This window comes from Schistocerca americana, chromosome 3 (genome assembly GCF_021461395.2).
Source record: "Schistocerca americana isolate TAMUIC-IGC-003095 chromosome 3, iqSchAmer2.1, whole genome shotgun sequence".
Lineage (NCBI taxonomy): Eukaryota > Metazoa > Arthropoda > Insecta > Orthoptera > Acrididae > Schistocerca > Schistocerca americana.
The window spans coordinates 797,526,154-797,532,153 of NC_060121.1; positions in this window are offsets into that span (position 1 = coordinate 797,526,154).

The window sequence follows — 6,000 nt, forward strand, 5'->3', positions numbered from 1 at the left end:
CACAACCTAGGGGATGTTTCTAGAATGAAATTTTCACTCTATAGCGGAGTGTGCGCTGATTCTAGAAACATCCTCTAGGCTGTGGCTAAGCCATGTCTCCACAATACGCTTTCTTCCAGAAGTGCTAGTTCTGCAAGGTTCGCAGGAGAGGTTCTGTGAAGTTTGGAAGGTAGGAGACGAGGTACTGGAGGAATTAAAGCTGTGAGGACGGGTCGTGAGTCGTGCTTGGGTAGCTCAGTTGGCTCCTCAGTTTGTCAACATGCTAAGAAATATTGCAACAGGTATAAATGTGAAAATAGCAATCAATGGCCAAACATCTAAACCCATACAGATAAGGCGAGGGGTTCCACAGGGCAGTCCCTTATCTATGTTTTTATTTTCCGTCTCTTTAGAGCCCTTTCTCCGCACTGTCCACGCTAGATTAACAGGCATAACATTGAGTGGTGAGAAAAGTGTCATACGAGCTTATGCTGATGACGTGGGTGTTGTAATAAGGAATAAGGTGGAGACCGTTACACTGGAAAGAAAAATCCAGAAGTATTGTCTAGCGTCGGGAGCGACAACAAATGAAAACAAAAGTAAAATATTGGATCTGAGGGGCCTAGATCACCTCCGACTGGCATGGGCAAAACAAGACAACAAACATAAGACTTTGGGAATAACCTTAATGGCATGTCCGATGAGGATGGCTGGTTTTAACTGGACGGAATCTAGCAAGAAAGTTATGATGCTGTAATGGAGAACATCCATCGAACTATGGACCACGTGCAAAAAGTCAGATTCATCAACTCCTGCATTTTGTCTAAAGCGTATTTCACTGCGCAAGTATTTCCAATCCCCAAACTAGTAGTGAAAGGGATCATGACCACTGTTACCAATTATTTATGGCGAGGAGACATATTCTGGGTTGGTGCGACTACTTTTATAGTAGATGTCAGAAACGGGGGCCTCGGTTTGGTGGATATTCGAAATAAAGCGTCTGCTCTGTTCCTCAAACGGACTTTCGATATACTCAGAGAACTTCCACAATGTATAACCGCAAAGCTCTTTTAGGCTGTGACACCCCATAGCCTGGAAGCACCGACTGATGTGCGAAGGATTAATGCCTGTCTGCAGTATGTGACGGAATTTTTCCTGGAAGGAAGTTATCTGAGTGACGAAATCAGAAGCAACACATGTATCACAGCGCGCGACATCATACTTGAAAGGAAGTTAAATGAGGGCAGAAACAAAATTGAAAAGAAATTCCCTAATTGTGACTGGAAAGCTGTATGGCGGAACATCAACTATGCCGGGCTATCTGGAGACGCTATTTTCGCATGGTAGAAAACAGTTAACAATGTCATCAGCACCAACGAGAGACTATTTGGGATCGGTTTAAACCAGACACACCTTCGTGGAAAATGCAATCTGGTGGACACACTCATCCACAGATTCACCTGTGGCGGCAATGTGAATAACTGGAATTGAATCAGGCAACAAATCGCCTTTCTCACCAGATCCTCGACGGAATATATAAAGCCATCTCTCCTTCTGAGACCAAACATGACGTACTTTCCGGAATTAAAACCAACGCCATTAGCTGGTTACTGGGAAAATATGTTAGTTATGTCATCAACAAACTTGGGTCGGACGACGAGACACAATTCCACGTTTACGTAAAGTGTGAATACGCAAAAATCAGCACGTATCGAAACCACAAGAAGCACTACGGAAACATGCTGAAGATCATTTTTGAAAGAATGGGTGTTGGTTAAATATGTGGAATCACTACAGCGTCTTGAACGAGAACGAACAGAAGATAATTAGAAGTCACTTGTGTTCTTATTATTATTTAGTATTAACTTGCTTCCAAAACTTCTGTGTTACACGAAGAGTTTTTTAAAAACATTTTGTTCAGAATTACTCGTGTTCGACTTCCAAAGTATTTGTGTGATTCAATAGGAATTGTTAAGTTTTATCAGTGTTCAGTTTCTACTCAGAGACGAGGTTTCTTTGTCTTTGTTACGTCGGAGAATGGGAGTTTTGTGTTAAGATTTCTGCACACTTAGTGCTATGACCCAACAGGGGGCATGAAAAAAGGGGTGGGAGGGGTTTGGGCCTCGACGCAGTGGCAGTGCCGTGAAGAGACCCCACTGCTAGTGCGGCGTGTACCACGCACTGACCTTCCTAAAAAAAAAAAAAAGGGACAGCTACTGTCTATGATTAATGCGTTGTGTGATACTGACAATTTTGTGAATAAAAAAAGAAAAAAAGTGGTTAAAAAGTGGCAGAAGAAAATGGTGTAAGGGTTAGCACTGTGGACTCTGAATCCAGAAAAAAAAGTGATTACGACGTTGGAAAGAAAAGTGGCTAGGATACCTGGCTTTCACCCAGGAGGCTCGGGTTCGATTCCAAGTACCGGAACGGAACAAAAAAAAAGTTTGCAGAGCACTTGCCCACGAAAGGCAAAGGTCCCGTGGTCCCGAGTTCGAGTCGCGGTCCGGCACACAGTTTTAATCTGCCAGGAAGTTTCATATCAGCGCACACTCCGCTGTAGAGTGAAAATTTCATTCTATGAATTCTGTTGGCTGTAGCTGCGCTATTGAGACAGACACGATTTTTTTTATCGTCGACACTACTGCTGGCGTCAAAAAAACGCAGTAACAGTAGACAGTCATCCTCCTCGCAAATAAAGTGTTCGAGCCTATTATGCCATGGTCCAATGGATTTCACATTAAAACCAACGTTTCGTCCTCATCTGCGCAGGACATTTTCAAGGGGGATCGTAGCTACTTTGAATGTCCGATTCACATCCTAGCTCGCTACTGACTACATCAAAACTCCGCTTCCGCGGCGTTCTTCAGCGCCGGAATCAAGATATCATTCAGTTTCACCCCCTCCGCCTTCCTATTAGAATTCCTGTAGCGTTTTACAATCTCTATGGTCTCTCTGTAGCCTGAAGATTTCAGAGTATCCGCTTGTAACTGCCAGAACTTGAGTAGTATCAAAATGAATGTGGTGGTCGCGTGGCTGTAAAGATGCTCCACAACACCTGATCTGTCACTCTCTCCTCTTCTGAAATTGCCTTTGTGCTCTTCTAGTCTTTCTTGACCGTTATTTTTGTAGTACCACGTACACCACCCCACAGGTATGTAGAATGCTATAAATTCCTGCATTTTCCAGCGGCTGGTGAGCATCATTGGCCAATTTTTAGATGATCTTGTATTTCCGGGTGGGTTTGTATATTAAATAATTGTACACAGAATAACGTACAAAAGTGACTTTCTAATGGACCCCCAGCCCCACACTTACCCACCTTCGATCAGAATGTTAGTGTGGTGGTCTTGGCATTCCATCCTGCCACTGTATAAAATTTGTGACTACAAGAATCATTTCCGACCTTTTTTGGTCTTTATTTTCTGGTCTATTACACCACCGGTTCAGTCGACTACTTCGTTAACATCAATAACTTAAACTTTCGTGTGTGGGAATAGGGAAAAAAGTTTCGTACACGTTACACAGAAACTAATTAAGTTCATAATTCGATCTTTTTAATCACTAGAAGCACGGAAGTTTTGTAGTTAGAATACCAAACAAATAAAGTGATTTAATCGTTCGTCTTATGCAGTTAAAGTTCACAAAACTTCTAGGTAAAATTTACACAAACGTCAATTCCATAATTTGTAACTATACAGCTAAGCCGGAGGCGTGATAACAGTCCGGAAAGTGATGACCCCAAAGTTCGAATGTGATAACTAACTCGTGAAGCCACAAATTATTTTGTGGGGGAAGGAGGTAGCTCTGTGAACAAGAGAACAGAGAGCCTAACCAGTGGAGGGTGAGTGTGGGGGTGAAATGTGAAGGTAAATTTTGTAAGTATTTCTTGAATAATTCGACAAACGCGGCGTATAGCGGAAACGTATTTCAGTACAACACTAATCTACCCCAAGTTCGCACTGAAAAAAAACTGTACTCATGTTTTCAGTAGGACCAATAATTTGCACGCAGAAAGCGAGAGATACGGAAAATCTCGCACAGCGCGCATGAGCTGTAGCTTAGGTGAATTTTGTGGGTTAACTTGTGGTAGTTTGAAGACTTGATCTTCAAGTGTCCTGCAACAAATTGTTCGCCTCCTCTTCTTCTAAACAATTCTAGAACGTTAACATCCTGCATACACTGGTATTTTCACAGATTAAAATTAAAGGGTTAGGAAATAATCCCCTAACAGATACTCTGAATCCTATAGAATGATCTCGTTTATACGTACATTTGCATTTTACTTCAGAATCCGTCTGATACGTAGCACTCAGTGGCTTCGGCATAAGCTGCTACGTCGCAGCCTCTCATCCCCCCCATCTCCCCCATCCCAACCACCCCACCTCCCCCCCTCCACGAAGCGAAGTGTAATACCTTCTTAAAGGGCATACTGAACTTCTGTTAACATCAAATGCTACCAGGGAGTGATAGAAATTGGTAAGCGTTCGTCTACAACTCGATATGTACTTTATGAACGTATTTTCAACGTATTTCATTCAGAAGACGTTGGTAATTATAACCAGTGCATCTTCATGATCAACTTTAAACGTCCTGTAGTTTCATATTCTTTGTGTCTTTACCTGTTGTGTTGCATTTGTCACTAGAACCAGTATGAACTCAACCTCGTTACACAACGTTACTAGGACGCTACCAGTTAGCTGAAGAAAAATCATGAGATACAGATACTGTTGAAACATTGTTGTCCAAAGCACATGATAATGAAATTGTTCTCTGATACGTAGGAAAAAAGAAATGTTTGCGTCGATGAAAACCTGCCAGATGGGTGCCTAAAAATAAACACAAAAGTAAACTGGTTACTATACCCATATCAAGTTTGTTTCCTTCTGTTATGTTATGTTTTATTAAGGACGGTCTGTAACAGTCTGAGTAGCTTGTAAAGGTATTACAGGGTGGGTTCTGCGGAAAAAATTCAATATTTAGCGCCTTTCCCGAGTTAATTAACATTGAAGTTAGCCAATCAGGACGCTGCGCTCTCAAATTTAAGCGCCCCGCTGAGACAATGTCACCAAACATGTTCTTCGTCTGGTTTCCTAAAGCCGAGCAAGAGATTAAGGAAACTGGAAGTAGAACGACAGTAAGGAATCCACGCTATGAGAACAACTTAAAGTAATTGTTTCCGGCGGCCTCTCGAATTTACGCACGCAGAGGCCTGATTGGCTAGCTCCAATGCCAATTAACACGGAACCGGTTGAACATAACGAATGTATTTCTTAACGATTAAGTCTCAGCACAACCCACCCTGCAACATCCTTACAAGCTTTTCAGTCTGTTTCTAACATTCGGTTCTGCGACCGTGTGGGCTGCAGATTCCTCGACTTGCGCCATAGAGTGGTGGGGTTTCGGGTTCCGCTGGATAGGTCAGGAGTCCACTACACGCAACAAGCGGCTACACGGGTAGCAGGGGTTGTGTGGCGTGGGCTGGGCGGTTTTTTAGGTTAGATGGCCTTGGGCAAGTACAGAAAGGGCAACAGCCTCAACGGGTGCGGGGCAACGTCAGGACATGCGGGGACCAAGCAGCAATCGGTATTGTAATTATCAACTGTCGAAACTGCGTTGGTATAGTACCAGAACTTCAAGCGCTGATAGAAATCACCGAAGCTGAAATCGTTATAGGTACAGAAAGCTGGCTTAAGCCAGAGATAAATTCTGCCGAAATTTTTACAAAGGTACAGACGGTGTTTAGAAAGGATAGATTGCATGCAACCGGTGGTGGAGTGTTCGTCGCTGTTAGTAGTAGTTTATCCTGTAGTGAAGTAGAAGTGGATAGTTCCTGTGAATTATTATGGGTGGAGGTTACACTCAACAACCGAGCTAGGTTAATAATTGGCTCCTTTTACCGACCTCCCGACTCAGCAGCATTAGTGGCAGAACAACTGAGAGAAAATTTGGAATATATTTCACATAAATTTTCTCAGCATGTTATAGTCTTAGGTGGAGATTTCAATTTACCAGATATAGACT